At 43.8% G+C, this 25,744-nt stretch overlaps 1 pseudogene; it reads right to left on the bottom strand.

Moving 5' to 3' along the window:
* LOC148517867 (uncharacterized) lies at nucleotides 1–25,284 on the bottom strand (annotated as a pseudogene).
* Between the last annotated feature and the right edge of the window lie 460 nt (nucleotides 25,285–25,744).

Raw genomic sequence — 25,744 nt, 5'->3', positions numbered from 1 at the left:
TTATCCATCTTCAATAACGGAAAGTTCTTGTGGAGAATTCTCTTTATTTGACCTGAACAACTATTAAATTTAGAAACAAAGGATAATGCATACTTTTGGTTATTATTAACTTTTCCCTTAGTTGTCAACAGAGAGGTTCAATTATATTTTTCCACTTCCCTTCATTGTTTCTTCCAAAAGTGTAGATGGATAACCTTGTTCTAAAAAAGCTAAAGTCAATTCCCTTGCTTGTTCTTTAAATGTTGTTATATCCAAGCAGTTATGTTTAAGACATAGATATTGGCCTTTCGGTATATTTTTCTTCCATTTATGGAAATGACTAGAAAAATTCAAATACTCATTACTATCTACCTCTTTCTTATATGTTCTAGTAATTAACTCATTATTACTAACAGAGAGAGCGATATCCAAATAATTAATGTGCAAAGGGTGAGAAATGTGTGTAAACCGCAAACCAAAGGAATTAGAGTTAATATATGTGATAAAGGATAAAATAGAACTAGAATTCCCAGCCCAAATAATAAAAAGGTCATCAATGTATCTGCCATAGAGCACCAGACTTGCCCCGAATGGTCTTCCCCAGATGTACTGATCTTCAAAACAACCCATGTACAAATTGGCGAAGCTCGGGGTGAATCTGGTGCCCATGGCAGTACCATGTGTCTGAAGATAAAACTGTGAATCAAACAAAAAATAGTTATGTGTCAAAATGAAACTAATGGATTCTAAAATAAACTCACTTCTCTTGGTCTCCAGTCCCACATCAGAGGTGAAGTAGTGACGAGAGGCCTGCACACCTCCAATATGTGGAATATTGGTGTACAGTGCCTCCACATCAGAGGTAACCAATTGGTACCCCTCATGCCATTCCACGTCCCCCACCATCGGAAGAAAATGGGTGGTATCTCTGATGTGGGACACAACATGGGCTTGCAAAAAAGAATCAACAAAAGCAGAAAAGTTAGTTGTGAGGGACCCTACACCAGATATAATGGGATGGCCAGGAGGTGATTTGTGTATCTTGGGAAGGTGATAGTATGTGGGAACAATGGGGAAACTAATAAACAAAAACAAAATCTCCTCTTTGGTTATAGCTTTCTCTATCAGAGCTCTCTCCAAAAGTAATTTTAGCTCCTGAGTATATTTTTTGGTAGGATCAGATGAAAGCTTTCATTAAAATTTCTCATTTGTTAGCTGTCTTAAAGCTTCATTCAAATAATCAGGTGTATCCTGAATGACCGTGCCTCCACCTTTATCTGCACACTTTATCATAATCATTTTATCCTCCATCAAATTTTTTAGTGCCCTCCTGTCATTTTTATTAAGGTTATCATAACAACCTCTTTTTCCATTCTTTATGTTAAATTTTTTTGAATTCTTATCACATAAAACCCTAAAATCTTCCAACGTAGAGGTATAAAAGAATTCAATATAAGCACCCTTATTTTGTATTGGGTAAAACTCCGATTTCTTTTTGAAAACTTTTTTTCCTTCACTTACCTCAAAAAGTTTTAATAACTCGCCCTCTCTATTTTCTATTTCACCCTCAATATGTAGTTCTTCTAGGGTCTGTAGGGCAAAAGAATCTCCATCATCTAAAATTATAGCACTACCCTCTATGTCTCTATTTTTAAGTGTTTTACTGGCAAAATACCTTTTTCTACAAAGGTCTCTCACATATCTATTTAGTGATATGAATAAATCAAATAAATCAGGTTGAGAGGTCGGGGCAAACTTTAAACCTTTTGCTAATATAGATTTTTCATGTTCACTTAATTTTTGAGAGGAATGGTTAAATATCCCTTTATTTCTTATCTTATTTTTGCATCTTTTGAGGAATTTTTTGAGGCCTCCTCTACATCCTCTATATCCTCGTCTCTGTTCGGACAACAGAGTGTTATATTATTGGTCTATTTATGTTCATTCCTGCAGAATGTTGGTTTATGTGCGATCCTCTTGAATGATGCCATTTATTTATATATGAATACATTTAGAAAAGAGTTTTCTTTTTATATTTGTGTATGTAACAGAATGTATTTCTATGATCTGAATGATCTTTTTTGATAAAGTGATATGTTTGTTTTATTAGAAAATCTTAGGTGTGATTATGCACTGGATTTTTGAGACACAGATTTTATAATTAATTAATTGATTGATTGATGAAAACACCCTATTGGTTGTGAGTGCTTTCAAAAATTGGAGGAGAGTCCCCCTCTATTACATACCTTCTGAAGAAACTCCCATTTTAAACAGGCAGAGAAAAACATCAAGGACATTTATAGGGACATTGTTTGAACTAGTCCTGACCCCCTGCACACCTGTGGATTTTTACCAGATGATATTTGTGGAGACTCAGATGCTGGATGTGATCCCTCTATACACGCCACACGCTACACGCTACATGCTAAAAAGAATAGCACCGGAGCCAGCCAGGAGCGTTCAATACAAGATTGTGAGTACGCCCAATACTATTCCATACAGGGCGGTACATGACCTATGAATGGTAGTGAATACCCATTACTCCTTGGCGATTAACGGCGGGTGCAGCATTATCAGCGGTGACGACTGATGTCAGATTGAAAAACGGGATACTGCCAGTGAGAGGTCTATAACATCGGAGCAGTTGTTACTACTATATCCAACTGATGTTTGCTTTTTTATAAGGAGAAGCCACTAAAGAGGTAATATTCCTCACCTGATGAAAGACCTTTCATATTTTCTCCATAAATGAATAGGAGATCATCAATTAACATTGGATAGGATATATGAACAATCTTTGCAGCACTGATTTACTGCTATCTAGAGTGAGATTGTGTAAGAATATGATCAGCTGCTTGCTTTAGTGGTCTCTAGATATATTTTATACGTCTATTAGTGGGGATATTTCAGTTAATCTATGTTATCGCACACCCTCAAGTGGAATAGTTTATTCTATTCCTCTTGTATATACTAATTTGTATTTCATTCCAGTTGTTTACAAGCAGGAGGATCATCTACATTTGCAAGGATTCCAGCGTCAGCTACCTGCACTATGAAAAGATACTCCATGCAAACTTCACCACAAATGCCATTATCATCAATCACTTGTAGTCCTGCATCCAAACTGAAAATGCTAACTTAGGGCCTGATTCAGAGCCGCTCATAAGCGGCCGCTCATTCGCTCTGAGCGATGTTCGCACAACTGCGCATGCGTATGGGTCGTAATGCGCATGCGCAAACCAGTCATTGCGGTCAGAAATCGTGCACTCGCAAAACAGCGAGGGGCTGCTAATTTGATTGACAGAATGTACTGTTTGTGGGTGGTAACAGGGGAAGGTGCTTGAAAACGGGGGAGTGGAGATCCGAACACAGACGTGCCAAACGGTCAAAAAGGCGTTTAATGGGAGTGCGTAATTAGTAAAGGAGCGTCATCGACCACATAACTTGGTTGTCTTTTAACCTGAACTGCTCGCTGTGATTGCGGTAGGAAAAAGATACCACAAGCACTGCGAGCAGTTCAGATGCCTTTTGATGTACCCGATTAATCTAATAAATACTGGAGATGACGTGTGATGCGAACGGAAAAGGGGTGTCTTTAAAAAATAGCGAGCGCATTTTTCGTTTGCTCGCTCAGACATAGACGCATCAACAAACTGCAAAGAGTGAGCGCTCAATTTGAAAAGCCGGCCCCTTTTTTGGAACGACCGTCTGCAAATAGCGTCCGGCTCTGAATCAGGCCCTTACTCCCCTAATACAATCCATGATTCTCAGGATGAATCCTTGAAGCTTGGGCTGCTGCTGCTGTTGTGGGTGAAACTTAATTGCAGAAGAGGAACAAGAAGACTAAGAAGTGCATACTGTAGTTTTAAACAACAAACGTCTATGAAAAAAATGTTGCACAGATTAGTTGAGGTCATGTGTCCCCACTGCTAAATACCATCTCCGTTTCATTTCTCCAGAACAGAAATTCAGGGAGATTAAAGACAAAGGGGTCTATGTACTAAGGTCTTGATTCAGAGGCGCTCGCTATTTGCGAGCGCTCGCTCTGAATCAGGGCGGATTTAAAAAAAAAAAAATTGCCTCCAGCCCGCTCGCATAGCAGTGGGTGACCACCCACAGCTTGTGCGGGCGGTTTGGCGATGGTCACGATTATCGATACCTTCGGGTTTGCGACAAGACCCTTGACAACCCATGACATCGACAGCCGCCCCGTCTTGTAGCGAGCCCCGGAGCGAGTGATTTCTCACTCGCTCAGGGGCACGTGCACGCGTGGTGCGCACGCCCGACCATCGACCCACTTGCAAGCGCTGTGCTCTCGTGAGCGGGTCTGAATCAGGCCCAAAGCCTTGCAGTGAGATAAAGTGGAGAGAGATGAAGTACCAACCAGTCAGCTCCTAATTGTCACTTTACAGGCTTGAAAAATTACAGGAGCTGATTGCTTGGTACTTTATCTCCATCCATTTTATCTCTCTCCAAGGCTTATTACATAGTTCCCAAAGTCATTAATTTCCAGAAAAATTTCATTGTACCAACTACCCACTTTAATATGGATATCTGGCAAGCGATACTTGTCAAACAAATATCTACATGAGCGGAATGGCTTAGTGTATGCACTTCAGCAAGAGCAGGGCCGCTAGCGTCATCCTCCTCCTCATTCTGTCAACATAGCATTGCTAGAAGACATCAGGAATGTCATAGACAAATGGCTCACAACCCCCCCCCCCTCCTCAAGACTCCCCTGAGGATTCCTCATTACAGATAAAGTAGTGAACATTGGGCCTGATTCAGAGCCGGACGCTCTGACCAGAGCGCTCGCTCTGAATCAGGGCCCACCTCCATTAATATGGAGCGTCCTCCTGGACGCTCGTATAGCTGTGGGTCACCACCCACAGCATATACGAGCGTGCAGGAAAATGGTCGAGATGGTCTTGACCATCGCGACCATCGAAACTGCGAGCAAAAGCCTGCGCTTGAGTTTTTCAACCGCAAGGCCAGGAGTGATTTCAGTGGCAGGCACGCCCCCGGCACGCCCACCAAAGGGGGCGTGCTGTCAGTCAACATCGACAGCACGCCCCCTTTGATGAGACACTCCGAGCGAAGGAAAGTCCTTCGCTCGTCGGGTCTCGCGCATGCGCACGACGGAGCTCCCTCCGTCGTGCGCATTCGCAGTGCGGACCATCGACCCACTTGCGAGCGGACAGCCGCTCGCGAGTGGGTCTGAATGAGGGCCATTGACCCTTATTCAGCAGTGCACACAGATGGTCAGGAATCTGCGCAGGTGCTGGACCCATATTGCGTATGTGTACCACGGGTCCTGCGTGGTCACACGCAGTCCGGCAACAGATTATCAGTGATTGACAGTCTGCTGCCGTTTGTGGACGGGAGTGTCGCCACCATTAGGGGGGGGGAAGCGGCCAAGATCTCCATTGGCTGATGGAGATTACCTGGCTTCTTTGTTGTATCTGCGTCGGCCAGCTTGTGTGGCTGCATGGGTGATTGCAGATTACCTGATGCTGGGTCCTTGGACGCAGCTCGGATAAGTAATGCATGCAGAAGGCATGATGCTGCATTAACATAATTGCTTGGCAATTCCATCCACTACTGAATTAGCCCCTTTATGTGTGAATCAGTGTCGGTGCAGGGTGATTTTGCACCCTGTGCCAGCCATGCCCTGGGAGCAATTCTAAGTGTGCTGGCCTTGTACAGATATGTCCTCATACACTGTGGCTTCAGTCATGCCAAACAGCCCCTCTCAATGCGCCAGGTTCCAAGTGCCTTGGCCACGCTGAGCGTCGTTTTCACTCAAAATGTGCATTATACAAAACTACTTTGCTAGATTGCACTGATCAATGTGATGGGCGACATTTGTACACCGGTGTGCGAATGAGTCTGAATCTGTGTGAGAAGGGCTCCGATGCAGCGGCCGCGGCTTTTTCTCACAACAAGCTCTGTTGTGCTTCATCTGCATCTTTGTGTGTTTTTAAAACTAACTGCTGTGCTGTCAAAGTCTCAGCCCTCTAGTTCATTGTGAGTGGTGTTTTCGCAGCACCTGTGATGCGAATATGATGCAAGATGTAAAGAAAAAGATTGGAAGTTTCACAGGTTCTCAAACTCGGTCCTCAGGACCCCAAACAGTGCATGTTTTCCAGGTCTCCTTATCTCCACCTGTGGATCTTTTAAAATGTGGCATTGAGTATTGAATGCACCTGCGCACCTGCTGGGTGACCTGGAATACGTGTCCTATGTGGGGGGTTGAGGACCGAGTTTGAGAACCACTGCTATAAGGAATGCACTAACTGTATAAGGGTTTTTGTTTACTTTGCTGCAAATTTGTGAGTACACAGATTATTATTAGAGATGAGCGGGTCTGGTTCCCTGAGAACCGGACCCACCTGAACTTCAGGGATCGGATGCAGATACAGGTTGGCTCGGGTTTTCCTGCCTGACTTGGACCTGAAGAGGCAAAATGTCATCATCCCGCTGTCAGATTCCCGTGGGTTTTGGATTCTATAAAGGTCTTGGGACTCGCTGCCATTTTTCATTCCGGCTGTGGAGAGTGAAGAGAGAGGGAGCTGGGATCTGTGCTGTGCTGTTGTTATTGTCAATACTTAATACTTGTTACTGGCTGGCTGTTGTCTATAGAGGGGTTGGCTGGCTGGCTGTTGTCGTGTGCATAGGGGCTGGCTGGCTGTCATTGTCCTGTCCAGAGGGGCTGGCTGTTGTACTTGTCCTGTCCATGGGGGCTCGCTGGCTGTAGTGCTGTGTTGTCCAGGGGGTGCTCTGTCCTTCAAGGGTGCTCTTCACCCACTCCCAGTGTGAAAAAAATTTAAAAAATTAGTGTTAGCCACACTTGTCATCAGTGCAGGGGTGCTGTGCTGCTGTCTGTTAAGGGGCTGCTGCCTCTCTTCAGCAGTTCACCCCAGTGTTAAAAAAAAAAATAAACAATTTTTTTTGTGTGGTGTGTTAGCCACACCTGTCATCAGCGTAGGTGTGCATGGGTGCTGTGCTGCTGTCTGTCAAAGGGCTGCTGGCCAAAAATAAACAAAAAATTTTTTTTGTGTGCATGTCAGTCACACCTGGCTGTCACTGTCATCGGCGTAGCTGCACAGGGGTGCTGTGCTCCTGTCGAAGGGCTGCTGTTCAAAATAATAAACATTTTTTTTTGTGTGCATGTCAGCCACACCTGGCTGTCACTGTCATTGGCGTAACTGCGCAGGGGTGCTGTGTCCTGTCTGTCAATGGGCTACTGCCCAAAATAATAACTAAACATTATTTTTGTGTGCGTGTCAGCCACTCCTGGTTGTCACTGTCATCGGCGTAGCTGCACAGGGGTGCTGTGCTCCTGTCTGTCGAGGGGCTGCTGCCCAAAATAATAACTAAACATTTTTTGTGTGTGCGTGTCAGCAACACTTGGATGTCACTGTCATCGGTGTAGGTGCGCAGGAGTGCTGTGCTCCTGTCTGCCAAAGGGCTGCTGCCCAAAAAATAAACAATAGTTTTTGTGTGCGTGTTAGCCACACATGTCATTGGCGTAGCTGTGCAGGGGTGCTGTTCTGCTGTCTGTGAAGGGACTGCATGAATATTGCAATGAAAACTTTTTTCTTAAGTTATTGGGTTACAAAAAGTTGTTGTTTTTTCATCTTAAACATAGCAGAAATTTTATCCTAACAGCTTATAAAGTTATATGCTCTAAAAAAAATAAAGCCTATATTTATTTACAAACCTATATAGAGTGGGCGCCCTAAATTCTAAAACTGTTCTATTCAAAAACGTAAACACAAGCAAAGATTATAAGTCTAGTGTGTTATAGTGTGTTATTATGATGTTAGAATGTAGAAGGCCAAAAATTGGGTGGACCACACATTGCTGATTGATCAACCAAGGCGACTGGATTAGTGTCATAAGGAAGAGGAGGATGCAAACTGGGTGTCATGTTATGAGTTGGCCATATGGGGTATGTTGCTGTTAGGGATCAGGCTGGTTATCAGTGGACACATTATTATTATAGTTGTTGTTATTTTGGGTTGACATCTCTTGAAGGGTGTTTACCAACAGACAGTGACTACCTACCTATCAGCTCAGGCATAGACACTTCCTGAGGAACAGAGCTCTGTTCTCTGGAGGGAAGCCAAATCGGTGGGAGCCCCTGTTCCAACATCTGAATCTCTTATCTCTCCATATCATTTATTATAGATGAAAAAAAAATGTAATGGGGGACATCTAGCTCCTCTTTCTGTACCCTGTTCACCCTTTTTGGACAGGAAGTCCAGGATGGATGGTTTGGAAGAAGAAGGCATAGCAATAGTTGGGGATGGTCATTATCAAGACCTGGTCCCCCCAGTGGGTGTAGTCTGGGAGGTATTGGTTGGCATGCAGGCACCAGAATAACAAAGGCCTCCATGTTGTCTGTGCTCACTATTCCGTATTTCAGTTTGTGATTCAGGTAGGAATAAAGTCAGCTACAGAACACAGAATCACTGGATGTCTTAGTGCATTCAGGACAAATACGAGTCATGAATTCCCAGACACATTCCAGACAGATGAACCCTTTGCTTGTAATAATCTTTGGTAATTCCTGGCAAAGGTAGGTGTTATAGCTAGACACTTCGAAGGCTGTAAATTTGAACTGCTTTATAGAAAACATGTGAATGAAATCTTTCCACACTGCAGAACATGATGGAGAAATCCCTTGAAGTTCAGCACCTAGACCATCTTTTTTCATGTTCTCTGAGGCCTCTTCTGACAGTGAAGAAAGATTTTCCACACTCTAGTACTTTTTAATAGTGATTTCAATGTTGTCCACTGGCTGAGATCCATCTCATCTGAGGGTTGGGTTTTCCCCATGCAAACGAGACAATTCACATCCAGAAAGTGACTCTCATGTTTAGCAATGGTGTCAGTCTCTCTTTTGGCAGAATTTGCACAATCTTGGTCTTGGGGGCACCATGATGAATCTGACAGATCCTCCAGGGTAAACATCTGATCTGGTGTTGTATGTATTTCTATTAAACCTTTGTGTGTGAGTTTAGTCATCTGGCGCTTGTGGTGGAGCTCTTTTTTTCCTTTCTAAATGATCTCCAGACACAATGTATAACTTAAACCTTAAACTGAAATGTTGCACTTAATGCTCTGTTCCGCTTGTTCACATATCTAAGTAATAAATATGGTTAAGTGTACAGTGGGAACAATGGCAATTTGAAGGCCACTAACTAACTCTGTTTTTTTTAATGTCCCTGTACAGGTTGGGAAATTCCTTTACAGAATGTTTGCAGAGGATTATTTAAGTCAATTGTTTATTTCTTTTTGGAAAGCACGCTTCTTGGTCCCCTTCTGGGATGAATAAAATCCACTCCCTGCAATCGAGTATGGCGCTCAAGAATTCCCAAGAAAGACACAAAGTAAGACTTAAACCTTAAATCTGAAATGTTGCATTTAATGCTCTGTTCCGCTTGTTCACATATCTAATATGGTTAAGTGGACAGTGGGAGCAACGACAGTTTGAACTAAGGCCACTAACTTTTTTAAATGTCCCTGTACAGGTTGGGAAATGCCTTTATAGAAGATAATACAAATCATTATTTCAGTCAATTGTTTTTGGAAGCACTCTTCCTGGCCCCCTTCTGGGTTGAAAATCCACTCCTAGCCACAGAAGCAGGCACAGGATTCTCAAGAAAGATGCAACATAAGGCCTTAAATCAGGGGTAGCCAACCACGGTCTTCAAGATGACCTAGCTGGTGCACAGGTGTATTCATTACTCACCAAAACATTTAGAAAGATCCACGGGTATAGTTAATTATTATAGATGTGATTCTGTGAGGAGACCTGGAAAACATGTACTCTTGGTAGTTTTCGAGGACCAGGGTGGGCTACCCCTGCCTTAAATCATAGATCTTACACTTGTCCACATATCTGTGCTGGTTAAGTGGCACTTTTGATGCCACTAACTATGTTTTTTGTATGTCCCTGTACAAGTTGGGAAATGCCTTTATAGAAGGTTTGCAAAGGATTAATTAAGTCATTTGCTTATTTTTTTTTTTGGAAAGCACTCTTCCTGGTCCCCTTCTGGGATGAGAATATCAACTCCCAGTAGCAGCAGCCATGCTCAAGGATTCTTCTGTGGCAAGGGCTGATGTGAATGTATCACATTTTTTTGTAAATGCATCCTCCCCTCCCATTCTCCCTCATAAATTTTCTTTGGAATCAAAAAATGAAATTACATTTATTACCAATCAACCCTTCCTGTCCCTGCCCTGCCTTCAACTACATACTCCAACTCCCTAAGGCCTCTCTTAAATAATAAAAGTGTTTCCTGATGTGCCATGTTTGAAGTTGAACTGCCATGTGTTTATGCCACCCACTGCTTCAGCTTAGCTTAGTCAGCCAGCTATCTTGGTGCAAATTTTGGGCCTAAACTAGATGAACAAATCAATATTGTGAGCTGTGAGGTGGTCAAAATTGACTGGAAATGAGTGGAAATAAATGTTATTGAAGTTAATAATACTGTAGGAACAAAAAAAGGCCAATTTTATGTGATTTTAGCTGTTTTTATGATTTTTTAAGAAAAAATCCAGATCCAAAATTGAAAAACAAAACACGGAGCTGAGGTTTTGGCAAAACCAATCCAGATCCAAAACTAGGGGAGATCCAGATCCAGAACCAAAACACTAGGGTCAGTGCACATCTCTAATTATTATCCAGTCAAAGTCATGTTCTCAACTTAGTCACTGAGCTAATAACAAGAGAAGAGTGCACAGATATTTTATTAAATATTTACTAAGATGTGACTTTTCAAAGCCACCAATTGTCGACTGTTCCAGCCACATGATTTAAATCGTCAATAATATTAAATGCAAAGCCAGGCGTGTTTTGTTTTTAACATTATTGGTGTTTTAAATCCTGCACTTCAGTCGCCAACAATACGCAGCTTTGAAAAGCCGCTTCTTAGTAAATATACCCCATTTTGGGAGGCAGTGATTTTACTAGTTGTCTAATTATGTTAGTGAGGAAAGGGCCAGTACACAAAATATATCATGAACTGCACACAGAAAAGAAGCAAAAAAACTCCCTGAAAAAAGTGTGTTTATTACAGGATAAAGAAAAATAGCAGCTACTGTATGTTGCGGGGACATGATCCATTTTACAGTGCTTAATCACTACAATCAGCTAATGGATATATATATATATAGTATGTGCATCATTGGTACTGTACTTACTAATTAACTGATATTATGTAGCTGTCATATCTTTTAGGTATTTAAAATGAACTAATACAAAATGAATAATTATTTACAATAAAAAGTGCTAAAAGGATACAGTATATCATTATATAAGATAGATCACAGTTCCATCAAATAAATATTTAAGTGTGTTCATGAATACATTTAAACATATTGCAATAAAATTGACTGCATGACAAAGTACATATACTGTATGCAGGTATATATAAATAATAAAATATTCTCTTGTACAGATTATAAATAGGAACATTAGATTGTAATATATATAAAAGTTTGATGTGGCTGGAGTCATTGATTCTGTGATCATTAGACTATAGCACAGCGTTGCCTATCCAATGGAATAAGTGAAAATTGAGAGATGCTATCGAATTCAGAGATGAACTGAGTTGTGAATGCACTATGAGGCTAATTGTTGAATGCATATTACCGATTATCGGGAATCTGCACATGCGCAGAACCCATTCGGCAAATGTGCAGAACGGGTCCTGCATGGTTGCACGCAGCCACTTTAATGCCTTTAAGGGGCAGGCAGCGTTCACTGATATTTGGGGAGTGTCCGCCCCGTTTTCTGGTAGTAGCAAGGCCAGGGGCTGCATCCACAGATGCAGTCTCCTGGCCCGGCAAGGAGGCAAAACTGAGTAAGCTGACATTTTCTCAGCTAGGTGGTGACCCACCACTGTCCACCATCGCGACCGATAGTCGCGATGGTCAGTGGCGTAACTTCATCCCAGGCGCCCGGAGGCAAGTTATAATTTGGTGCCCCCGTCACAGCCGCTGACACTGTAATGTAGCATTTTGCATGCAGATACACCCGCAGTTGCACACGGAATATAGGCATGCCATGGAGGAGTGAGACAGAGTTGTGGGTGAGGAGGGCGCCGGACAGGTCACACTGACAAAAGAAGCTGCAACACCAATGAGCAGGGACAGGCTATAGATAGACAGAGGCGGCAGCTGACACGGAGCTCTCCACTAGTGTATGGTGGCTTCTCAGGTGCCGGGAAGGGGCGGCCGTGACGGTACACTCTGGATACATAGTTACAGCCCTAAGTGGGGTGAATATATTGTGAGCAATGGAGGAGGTGCCCCTTCAGTGCTGGAGCCCGGCGGCAGATGCCTCCATTGTCTCCCATAGTTCTGCCCCTGGCGATGGTTATTCCAGCCTGCGACCTCAGTCGCAGTGCTGAAATCGCAAATGCAGCAGGGGGTATCATGCACCTCCTGACACATTTGCATATTTACAAGGACTGAATTGCAAAAGTGCTTGCGTGCAGCTTTGCATTTCCGTCCCAAGCTGAATCACCCCTATATGCATTATATATGCTTGTGTTCTGAGGGCCTGATTAAGAGCCGCTCGTAAGCGGCCGCTCGTTCGCTCCGAGCGATGTTCGCACATCTGCGCATGCGTATGGGTAGTAATGCGCATGCGCCAACCAGTCATTGCGGTCGGAAATCGTGTGTTCGCAAAATTTGAGTGACAGGATGAGGCGTTTGTGGGTGGTAACAGGGGAAGGTGCTTGAAAACGTCACTTGGTTGTCTCTTAGCCTGAACTGTTCGCATGATTGCGGTAGGAAAATCCTACCACAAGCACTGCGAGCAGTTCAGACGCCTTTCGATGTACTCGATTAATCAAATAAATAGCGGAGATGACATAGGATGCGAGTGGCCAGGGGCGTTTTACAAAATAGCGAGCGCATATTTCGTTCGCTCGCTCAGATATAGCGGCGTCAACAGACCGCAAAGAGCCAGTGCTCTATTTAAATATCCGGCCCCTTTTTCTGAACGAGCGAGCGCAAATAGCGTCCGGCTCTGAATCAGGCCCGGAGTTGGAAGCAATGCAAAAATGAGGCAGTAACTTTGCACCTTGGCAAAACCATGTTGAATTGCAGGGATGAAAGACAGATTTAAAATGTGCAGTGAGATTTAGATTTTTAAAATAAATCTGCCCAGCATTTGTGGGCTACATATAAAAGCAGCCAGTATACAGTGTACAGTACTTGCACAATTTAATTGCAACATGGTTTGTTCCAGATACAAAGTTTATTTGGTTTTTTTGCTTTACTCCCATATTGGAATCAGCCCCAAAGTGACAAGCTACAGATAGAGAAATTCTGAGAGCTATAAGACAGAATATGAAACCAAAGCACCAAAGCAGACCATGAGATGAGGTTAGTACAAGGTTCTGCTCTCATTATATAAGTCAAATTTTGAGAGTGTGGGTTCCCAAGAGGCGGTAAATATCTACCATAATTGCATTTGAGAAAAACTTGGAAGCAGTCAGAATTTAATGAAGTGGGAGTGTGCTACTGTGAAGGCTATAACTCAGATAGGAAAGACATTATTCAGCCTTGATGTACAGTAGCAAAGTCATAGAATACTCAGAATTCTAAGGCTGCAGTCTAGACTACAAGATCCAGAGGTCCAAATACTTTACACTCTGTTACTGAAATTAAAGTGACCTTAACGGTTCACTGAAGTGGAACATCATTGGCTGTGGCGGAACTTGTGAGTGGTGGTCCCAGTTGTAAAAATAGGCTTTGGGCCCCCTTTCTACTAGGCCCCATGCTGAGGTAATAGGCCACGCAGTAGTGTGCCATGTGACTGCCAAAAAATCCAGACAGTATCCAAGGGCCCCTTTAATCAAACAAATAAAAATAATAATAATATATGGGTCTGCTGGCATAGGGTGATGGGTAGATGCAGAGGATGACAGGGAGAGGCAGAGGCTGATGGGCAGAGGCAGAGGGTGGCAGGGAGAGGCAGAGGGTGACAGGGAGAGGCAGAGGGTGACAGGGAGAGGCAGAGGTTGGCAGGGAGGGCATAGGGTGCCAGTGAGAGGCAGAGGATGATGAGTAGAGAGTGACAGACAGAGGCAGAGAATGTTGGGGAGAAGCAGAGGGTGACGGGCAGAGAGAGAAGGTGATGGGGAGAGGCAGAGGGTGATGGGCTGAGGGTAATGAGCAGAGGGTGACAAGCAGAGGCACAAGTTGACGGACAGAGGGTGACGGGCAGAGACAGAGGATGAGGCTGACGGTGATGGCCAGAGGTAGAGGGTGACAGGCAGAGTGTGATGAGAAGAAACACATCATGATGGGTAGAGTGTGATGGTCAGAGAGGGATTTGGGAGAGGCAGAGGGTGAAGGACAGAGGCAGAGGGTGATGGGGAGAGGGTGACTGGGAGAGGCAGAGGGTGATGGGGAGAGAAAGAGGATGACAGAAAGACGGTGATGGCTAGAGATAGAGGGTGATGAAAAGAGTGTGACAGGCAGATCATGATGAGAAGAAGCAATTTGTAATAGGCAGAGGGGGATGGCCAGAGGGTTATTGGGAGAGGCAGAGGGTGAAGGACAGGGGCAGAGGGTGATGGGCAGAGGCAGAGAGTGATGGACAGAGGCAGAGAGTGATGGGAAGAGGGTGATGGGCAGAGTCACAAGGGGGTGGGGAGAGGGTGATTGGGAGAGGCAGAGGGTGAAGGACATGGGCAGAGGGTGATGGGCAGAGGATGATGGGCAGAGGCAGAGGCACAGGGTGATGAAGAGAGGGTGATTGGGAGAGCCAAAGGGTGTGGACAGGAGCAGAGAGTGATGGGCAGAGGCAGAGGGTGATGGGCAGAGGGTGATGGGCAGAGACACAGGGTAATGGGGAGAGGGTGACTGGGAGAGGCAGAAGGTGATGACCAGAGGGTGACATGCATGCAGGGTGACAAGCAGAATAATAATGGGGAAACAACACAGTCGGGGAGGAATGGGGTATAATCGAATAATAGTTAGCAAAAAGACTAAAGATAAAGGGAAGTGCAGTTGCAATATAAGACTTCTGGTGGATGAAATGGGAATCTAAAGCATTCTTACATAGTCATCCTTATGGCTCTGCATTAGCCTGGGGGGTCCCTCTGTATAAACAACACTCCAGGCCAGTCACCAGGGTTTGAAAGCCACAGACAGAGTATTTTGGCTAGCTGCTCTGTATGACAAGCGGCTGGTGGATGGAGGTCAGGCAGGCTTCCTGGGACCTAGCTGACCATGCAGCAGCAGTAGCGGGTGTCACACCACTTGTTGCATTATATGAACAGCTGTCACCAGCAGAAGCCATCTCAGCTCCTCACACAGGTGCTGGACTGGGCTGATTACACTTGCAGCAGCACTATGCTAAGTTACAGTGAAGGACCAGCAGTTAGTTTTTATGATCCTATCCAGCAATCCTGGATGGGTAGCAGCCACCAACAGCCATCAGTCTGATGGCTGATGGTGCTGCGGATTATCAATGTTTGATGATCTTATCAACAGCAAGGGGTTAGGTGGGTTATTTACTGCCCAGGGGCCCCAGTGTGAAGCACCCTGTCAGGATGCGGCCTGGAATCGGCCGCTACTCACCTCTGCTCTGGCGTCCTTGGTCTTAGGTATCCAGATGCTGGGAGTAGAGGTGAGTGGTGACTGAGTATTCTCCCTGGGGTCCGCTAGGGCTTCCATGCGTGCATCCTGGTTTCCGGGGTGCTGGGCATGGGAGCAGCCATGTTGGCTCATATCACCTGACTAGTCACTCCCAATGGTAGTTCTGTGGTCACTCAGCTGATCCTATGATCCAATGATCAGCTACCCAGGGGTATTTAAGTCTGACTCCAGGAACAGGAAACTGCTGTTAAACTTCGCTGCTCCAGTGACTTGTGATTCTCACCAGTGTTGCTCTGTGTTTCCCTTCAGAGTATTGCTTCAGCCCATTTACAGTTCTCTAGTTTTCCTGCATTAGCTTCCATCCTATTTTCTGTCTGAGACTTTGTTCTCTCCCAGTACTCCTGTCTTGTATGTTTTTATGCCTGTGTGTCTTGTAATGTTCTGCCAGTTCTTCTGCAATTTCCCTGTGTTACTGAGGTGTCATATTACCTGCTATTTCTAATTAGCACCCAGCTGCATCTCTTAGCATTCCAGTATATGCCTGTGTCCACTCTGCTCTGTGTCTTGTCTGTGCAAATCATCACCAACATTTCTAGCAATTTCCAGTATTCTCTAGCAAGCCTGTGATTAGGATCTCTACAGTGTTCCAATATTCAAGCATTCGGTTCACCTCCTGTGTTATAGCATTTACTTAATTTTATATAGTTTCCGGTCTTCTGCCATTCCCAGGTACCTGTCCAGAGGGCCATGACCTGCTCACTTGGTGCAGCAAAAACCAAATCCTAATTGGAGGGGTGACTGGAGAAAACCACCAAGTGAGCTAGACTCCACGGCTCTGGGCTGGTCTAGCCAAACTTGGGTTCGGCTGCAATTAGGGGACCTAGTTCAGTCACTTCCCTAGTCACCTGAACCCCCTGGCTAACCGTTCTCCACAGAAGAAACTTGCACCGGATCGTGACACACCAGCTGCATTGGCAGTAGTTACGCCCCTGGTCATTGGCATAAATCTCATACTTTTCATGACTTCCTAACATATACAGCTGTCTGGCATTCACAACAAAATAATCTGGACACTAAGAAAACAACCTACTTCTGATTTCTCATCTCTGCTCAGGTTTCTAATCCAAAATACCTTTTAGTACATTTAAATCTCTTCCCTACCCTGTTATGGCAAACCCACCAGCTACAATCAGTGCCCTTGATCTTTCTTTCTTTTTAAAAAAAAATATAAAATATCACAAGAAGTAGTATTGTCTAGTATGTTATCTTCTTCCTCAACCAAATACCTAATCAATTCCTTATCTGTACCCTCTGGCTCCTCTTCATTTATTTCCACAATTAAAAATGAAGTACAGAATATTCTTTCTTCTTTTCCTACTCTACTCCCTCTCCTATTAATCAAAAAATCATTTGATCCCTGTCTCCTTTGTTTACATTAACCTTAACTAAAATCTGTACCATATCTCTCTACTGGTATCTTTCCATCATTATTCCAGCATTCAGCGATTACCCCTATTTTGAAAAAATAAAATGCTATCCTAAATTCTCTATGAAGTTGCTGTCCCCATCTCTCAGCTCACATGCCCCTCCAAGCAGCTTGGGAGACTTGTCTACACTAACCTCATATGCTTTATTTATTCTTGCATCCTACTGGACCCATTTAATTCCCAACACTCCCCAGAGACTGCAGTAATGAGGTGAATGATTTGATCACTGCTAAGTCAAAAGGTCATTACTTGCTTCTAATTCTCCTGGATTTCTCTGCTGCATTTGACAATGTGGCCCACTATGTTCTCATACTAAGGATACATTCCCTATGTCTACAGGACACTGGACTTTCCTGGTACTCATCCAAATTTTAGAATCTAGATCCTCCTACTCTCCACTTCAGTTGCAAGTTATAGGACCACAAATCTCCATCCTAGGTCCTCTGCTCCTTCTTTATTCATGCCACTTTGTTTGGAAATCTAAACAATGTTTTTGGATTTTGATCTAATTTCTTCAGTGAAGAAGATCTTTCAGACAGCACCGAGTTGAATCGTTATATTCAGGGAGAAGCTTCCAACAATACCTCTCCCTCCACAACCTGTAGTGACATGGTGGGGGGCTGGCTCTCAACTGCAATGTATTATGTAGAAAACTATGAGAGCATCATGGGGGTCATTGATGCACTGGATGAACGTGAATCTATTGCTATTGTGAATGTAAAGAGAGCATTATGCTCCTTGCCAGCCTAGAATGTGCAATCAAGAATCTGGAAGAAGCAACTCTCGAAATGACAGAAGCTCATCAGGTCATGCAGGAAGTGAGGAACAAAGTAGCTCCTGGACCAGTTGGGGCATCCATAGACAATAGGTTGGAGGCTGTGCTGGACACAATCCCGATTTCAAGAAGATTGAAAAAGTGGGTCTTGTTCTCTTTGAAGAGAAAGTGCAAGAAACACTGCCTGGAATCCTGTGGAAATAGCAGCCATGAAATGAGCACCCCTTACCTCATATGATGTGGAGTGCAGTTTTAGTGCATTCAAGCTAATTTTAAAGGAAGGCAGCAGAGGTTTTAATCCTGAAAACCTGTCAAAGTATTTTATTGCTCAGTGTCATGTTATAGGAATGTTCTATAGACCCATATTCATTTAGCTGCGAAAAGTCGGAATCCACAAAATAGTATCGCTGATTGTGACTTTTGCCAGGTAGAAACTTATCTCCGTATTCAATTGCAAACACTTTTTGCGTGCACGAAAACACAATGCAATGATTCGCCTATGAATAGGTGGAGAAAAAAAAGTCTAAAATCACTATTTAGGAGTGCAAAGGTGGGGAAACCACACAGCACCCTTGGGACAGCCCCCCAAAGGATAACTGCATTAAAAACTTTGAGGAACACCCCAAAAAAGGGAGCAAAAAAGTGCAAAATGGGGGTACAAACTTAAAAACTTGTGAAATAGACATTTGGGGGTCTGCAAGTAAGGGTGAGGTGTTTTTTTATTGCAGGTGCATTTTTTTACGTTTCTTAAAACTTTATTTTAGCAACTTTAAACCATGCTAACACCCATTTTCAAGTACACCAAATTTGACAGGAGAACTTACTTCTTCAAAAACAACCGCTTAATGCTATTCTTCACCACTTGTGCAAAGACGCTAATTAGAAGATATTGACACACCTTAAGTACCCCAAATAGCTTTATAAGGGCTACTCGGGGGCATGTACATTGATCCCCAAAGTTAATGCATCTTTTAGGGGGTGTTCCCAATTCTTTCAGCACTTGTCACCTGGTTTGCATTCGCCGGGTTGCGTTTTCACGTGTTTTGCGATTGAATAGGGCGAATCATGGGTACACGCATGATAAGTTTCCGCTACTAAAATACGCGATGTAGGCGAAAAGTCCGGCAGGCGAAAAAGTATTGCGGGTGCGAATATGATTGAATACCACCCTTAGTTTGAAATGAGTAGTTTTCATATGTAATTCATATATAATAAAAGTGCAGTGTTTCAAGTATAATGATATGTTGTGTGGTTTTTGTTTCATTGTCATACAACAGGTAAATTCCTAAATTTACATTTTTAAAATCTATAAAATCCTAAATGGATTGAAAAAACTAATTTTATTTTTTAGATCCTAAAAAAACAGGGCCTACTAATGACAGATATTAACCTCAAACAGGATTACAGACTATATAATAATAATAATAATAATAATAATAATAATAATAATAATAATAATAGTAATAAATAAATAAATAAATAGGCAAACTACCTTTACTGTAGGTCAGAGTTAAACTTTTGCTGTTGTGACTTACAAATTAATAACTCCTAGGGAGCATAGCTGATGTTGGCAATTGTGAGATAATGTAATACTGGATTCCTTATCATCATCTTTATCAAATTGTGATTCTGAGCTTTCATTATCTCGTCATAGTTTTGTGGATTTTGTAGAAACTATGACAGGTGATAACAGCGGGGAAAAACATGTCACTCTCAGATGTAAAGTAAGAGAAGATTTGCAGCAGTTGAAATTTGAGGCATCCATATCTTCATTTAAAACCAAGTTGGATGTATGAACAAATGTAATAGGAGCCTCACTTTAGTCTTCTCACAGATGATGTAACCCTTTGAAGCATCTTCCTTGCCTCCTTCCCCTTCTTCACATGGCATGCCCCTGTTGTATGTAGTCCTGTTCTCAATTTAACGCAAACCATGGCACAATCCTTTACTGTAAAATCTCCGATTCTGTATTGCTGGTGACATCAACTCCACTAATATTTTAGGAACAGCTGATCAAAGGTTTATTGAGCTGCACAAAAATAAGTTAAATCTTCTTGATGAGAGAGTTCACTGGATGTTTGAAAATTAAAATCATACTGAGTTTTTTAGTTTGTATAATAGTGGCACTACCTACAGTATAAACTACAGAGAATATAGAAAAGGGGGTTACAGCGCTCTAGGTTAATCTGTCAGTGTCCTTAGCAGCTCCACATACAGAGGTATCCATGCCTCTGTTTAGACAATTTTATTTGAATAAATATAACGTGGTGCGCTCTGGGGTACTTAAAATTATCTGGTCCTAAAATGTCCTCAAATTTCTGTAGGTAAGGTGTTCCTTTAAATCCAAGAACAAACTGATGATTTGTCTTTGCTTCACGAGTTCTGATAGGTGTTCTTATTAAGTCTCAGCCCTCTTCAGCTTACCTCTCCACCTCAAATGTAATATTATGCACAGTGGGCCTGATTCAGACCCACTTGCAAGCGGGTCGATGGTGGACTCTGCGCATGCGCAGCGGCCGCACTGTGCGTGTGCAAGCCCCGGAGCGAGAGAGAAATTCTCTCACTCCGTGGCTCACTACAAAAGGGGCTGCTGTCCATGTTGATCGACAGCTCGCCCGTTTTGTAGGCGTGTCGGGGGTGGCTTCACAAACGGAGGCGTTCCCAAGCGAACGCCTGCCGTTTGTGGGCGGCCCCACTGACATCACCAGTGATGTAACTGGGAGAGCTTCCAGCTCTATTAGAGCCAGAAGCTCTCTGGGGCTTGCGGCCACGAGACCCTACCACAAGGGTCTCGTCGCAATCCCCGATGGTCGCGATGGTCTTGACCATCGCGACATCATCCTGGCCACTCGCAATAGCTGTGGGTGGTCACCCACAGCTAAGCTAGCGGCCAGGAGGCCGCACAAAAAAAAATGCCCTGATTCAGAGCGTCCGTCTATGAATCAGGCCCTCTGTTCAAGCCCCATACCTACTTGCATCATGGAACATTTATGAGCTGGACTTTATGAACATTAAGAGATAGCTCTATATACTCTCAGTAGAGAGTTTTTATGGACCACTTATTTTACCAGTAATTTGGGACTCAGTGAGCTATTGACTAATCTATTGTACCAATAAATGTGTTGTACTAAACATTCGGTTTATATGGTAATATACCACTATACATGGTGATACAGTCTGTAAACCCCAAACACCACCACCTGAAGCATCGGGACTGAGAGGACCAGTGGGAGGAATATCACACTATCCGAGTAAGTACATTATCACTTACCTAAACTGCATCAATAGTGTCCTTATAAGTTCCTGACACTGTGCATAATATTACATTTGAGGTGGAGAGGAAAGGTGAAGAGGGCTGAGACACCCATTCAACAGACTGTATGAACCAAAGACAAAAGTTACATCAGTTTGTTCTGGGATTTATATGATCGGGATGTAGTTAATAGACCGGCGGATGCGATGCCACCGGTCTAATTCCCAACTCGTCCTGCCCGACAAGGGACTTAAGATAGGTATTGAAATGCCAACGCCTATCTTAATCCCGACACTGGAAGACTGACCCCCACCATCCCGATCCTCCTCCTTCGGGTAAGTATAACACTTAGCTCAGGGATGGGGGGACTTAGGGTAGGCACCCCCCCGGGGAAGGTTAGGGTTAGGCTAGGGGAAGGGGGGGTTAGGGTTAGGCACTAGGGGGAGGTTAGGATTAGGCACCCCACCGGGAGGGTTAGATTTAGGGTGTGGGGAGGGGGGTTAGGTTTAGGCACCCCTGGGGGGAGGTAAAGGTTAGGCACTAAGGGGGAGGTTAGGGTTAGGCACCCAAAAAGGACGGTTAAGGTTAGGGGGAGAGAGGGGAGGGTTAGGTTACTTACCTTTGGTCACCCACAGCTATGCGAGCGGCCAGGAGGCGGCACCAATTTTAGGTAGGACGGCCCTGATTCAGAGTGAGCGCTCTGGTCAGAGCATCCGGCTCTGAATCAGGCCCTTTATGCGGATAATTTGTGGATGTACAGTATATAGGACTGTATCACCTTTACACACTGCTAAAATAATCATAGTTACCATACATATTTAAATCATCCAGATAACTATAAGTGGCCCAGAGCGCATGCAAATTACAACAGGTAATATCACCAGTATGAGTATTTAATATAGAGTGGGCTTGATGTATCCGGCAGTGATAAGAGTGGAGAACTGGACCAGTGGGGAAATTGCCATAGCAACCTATCAGGAAGCATTTACAGTATCAAGTACTTTCTATAAAATAATAGGTAGATGATGATTGGTTGCTATGGGCAATTTCTCCATTATTTTCACTGCTTCATACTGTACATCAACCCCAGTATTAGAAAGAAAAAAATAAGTTTGTAAGCAGAAATACTGTAGAAAGACAAATCTCTTCCAAAAAGTTGAAAAAAAACTTTTGGAATTTGAAGAACATTTATTACAAAATGTGGAGCCATCTAAGCATGGAATGGTGGCCCTCATTCAGAGCCGCACGCTATTTGCGGTCGTTCGTTTAAAATCAAGGGGTGGCTATTTAAATGATCCGTACGCACATTGCAGTGTGTTCACACCTCTAAGTCTGAACGAACGAGCAAAACATACGCTCGTTTATTTGTTAAAAACGCCCCCTGGCCGCACGCATCCTACGTCATGTCCGCTATTTATTAGATTAATCGAGTACATCGACCAGCGTATGAACTGCTCGCTATTCTTGTGGTTGGTGTTTGCTACCACAAATTTGCGTGCAGTTCTGGCTATAAAATAACCCAGTAACGTGGTCAATGACGCTGCTGTTTTAAATATACACACCCATAAAACGCCCGTTTTGACCTTTAAGCACGCCTGCGATCGGATCTCCACTCCCCATTTTCAAGCACCTTCCCCTGTTACCACCCACATACGCCTCATTCTGTCACTCAAAATAGCAGGCACTCGCTATATAGCGTACAAAGGATTTTCGGCCGCACTGACTGGTTCGCGCATGCGTACTAAAAAGCGTACGCATGCGCAGATGTGCAAACATCGCTCGGAACGAGCGTACTGCCGCTAACGAGCGGCTCTGAATGAGGGCCTGTGGACGAAAAAATTAAGAACGTTATGAAAAAGGGAATGCAGTAATTTAACAGTGTTTTAACCTGCAGATACAAAAAATGAAGTCAGCCTAATTGATATACTGTAGCACAGGGGAGGCCAAAGCGTTGATTGCAATCGACCAGATGACCACGGACACTGATCCGGTAGATGACAGTGACATCCACAAGCTGCTGATTCTTACTGGCTTGCTGGCTGATGCTGCGGCTGTCCCTGTCAGCTGTCACGTGTTCTAGTTATATCAGGCTGATTCTTATTGGCTTGCTGTGCAGTGACACTGCAGCTTCCAATAAATGCTGCATTACCGTGGGTGGGAGAGACACCAGGGTGCCGAGTTCAGGAGGGTGACTGAGGGTATGTATAGAAGTGCCTCCTACTCTCAGCCTTCTCCCTATCCCACAGCTCAGTGCAGGTCCCAGTGGTGTGTGCCCACTTCCACACCTCTCTTGATGCCGCTTTGCCTCTTAATGCCCATAATGCAGATTTAGAGGGCATTTGTACTGAGTGGTCAGTGTGCATCCATTCCCTTTTTGCCCTGGCTGGGTGGTTAGCAGCCATTCCCTGCCTGCCCTTGGTGGCTGGCACCCATTCCGTGCATACCTTCCCACCATCCTAATTTTGGTGAGACAGTCCCCACACCCAGGGCCGTAGCTAGGGTAGTGCGGCCGGTGCCATCGCACAGGGCACCACAGGTCAGGGGGCGCTGTTGGGGCCTGTCAAATTTCTGTTTATTATACTTGCTTGTAGCTTTCTCTTATTTCATCCCCAGCATCTCCTGGCCTCTTCTATCTCTTCCCTGACCCTTCCCCATGAAGCCATAGCCCTTTTTTTGGGTGCATTATATCCCTTTGAAAAATGACGGGGGGCGCCAATGCTCTTTCTGGCACAGGGCACCAAAAAGTCTACTTACGGCTCTGCCCATGCTAGTTGCTTGCTGCAAGGCCACACCCCCTGTTTGGGTGCAGCATCACATCTTTTTTTGCCTGTGTCTACAGCTACTTAGCAGATTGTGAACATTTTTCATCCTTTACAGTAGATCACCAAAAGTCTGGCCACCCCTCAGGGGCATAACTAGGTATTTGAAGGCACCATTGCAAAACTTTGCAAGGGCCCCTATGTACCACCCAACTGTGAAAAAATTATATAACACAGAGGTTCCCAAACTCAGTCCTCAAGGTACCCTAATTGTCCAGGTTTTAAGGATAAAGATGCTTGGGCACAGGTGACCTAATTAGTACCTTAGTCTTTTGATTTAACCATCTGTGCTCAACCATGGATATTGTTAAAACCTGGACCGTTAGGGTGCCTTGAGGACCGAGTTGGGAATCTCTGATATAACACATGTAATTTTGACAAGGAAGTTGGGGCCCCCCTCAGCTCTATGCCCCATAGCAGCTGCACCCCTTGCACCTATGGTAGTTACGCCCATGTCAGCCCTGCTGCAGCATCTGCCGAATGTATTAAGCATGAAATACTGATTACAAAGTAAAACAATCATTTTATAAAAATAAAAGTTTTATAACTTAAGGACAAATTGGAAGTAGAATACAGTATATTATTTCATGAAGTACAGTATAACTGTATGAGACAACTTCAGGTGGTCCACAAGGACCTGTCCTTGAAGATAATAGCCTGGTATTTCAAATTACAATACATGGAACAGATAAGAAAATTGAGCTCTTCCTACACTCTCCAAAAGATTTCTCAATTTGAAAATGTCATGAATGGCTCTTGAAAACACTTATTAATCTGTACTAAATCATAGAGAGCAGATCTGTTGTCTTTAAGCAATTGATCATGTATGCCATCAAAATATAATTTCGGAAGCTTCATCCTTACATATTCCAGTACAAGTAAACCATGCCAGACACTTCCTTTCATTTGCAAATATGACAGGAAAATAAATATTAGTTGCATTACAAAGTGTATCAGTTTTTGTGCCACACGCAATGTCAAAAGGTAGTTCAATAAATATTATATTTTGGCACTGTGGACCTGATTCAGAGACGGACGCTAATGCGAATCGTAGCTACGATGTCGCACAGAATGTAGCTGCGAAAATACGCTAATAGTTCCAAAGCCTATCAGAGCATAAGGACTCCCACTGCTGCCTTCTCATATGCATACGACGATACTTACCTGAGTAAATATCAGTAACATCGACGCAAATCGAGCCGCCATCTTGGCCTTGCGGAAGGTCTGACCAGCTGCAGACTCGGCAGCTCTCTTGACACGCAGAGAATTCTCATGCTGCGAATGTGATCGCAATGGTTCATTTATGCACGTCCATGTGACGGCGTGTAAACGGTCAGACATGATTGCGTTTTTCTGCCCCACCCCCGTTACCTCCCCCAAACATTGACAATCTGTCACTCCCTTTGCGAATTAGTTGTCTGCATGTGCAGAATCGCAGGACGATCACATACCGTGCGCAGTGCAACTTATACGCATACAAAATGGCAAGCGATCAATTGATCTGCGTAAAAATCGCATTAGCGTCAATCTCTGAATTAGGCCCTATGAGTATTAAGAGGACCCCCATACAGGGGCATTTCTAGTAAGGATACTGGATTTCAACCTCTATACGCACCTACCTATACCTTCGAAACCCTGCCTATAAACCTCTAAAATTTATGCTATTTGCGTACGCAGTCATACAGGAAAATAAAGACTTTAGACCTTGAACATGTGTTTCCAAAGCACAAAGTATTATTCAAGTAAAGTACAGTCAGTTACATGCTGTGATCTAAGTACAATTTAACGCAAAGAATTATAC

This window comes from Taudactylus pleione, unplaced genomic scaffold (assembly GCF_031769625.1).
Source record: "Taudactylus pleione unplaced genomic scaffold, aTauple2 ptg000206l, whole genome shotgun sequence".
Lineage (NCBI taxonomy): Eukaryota > Metazoa > Chordata > Amphibia > Anura > Myobatrachidae > Taudactylus > Taudactylus pleione.
This window is presented reverse-complemented; position numbering and strand designations above follow the sequence as displayed.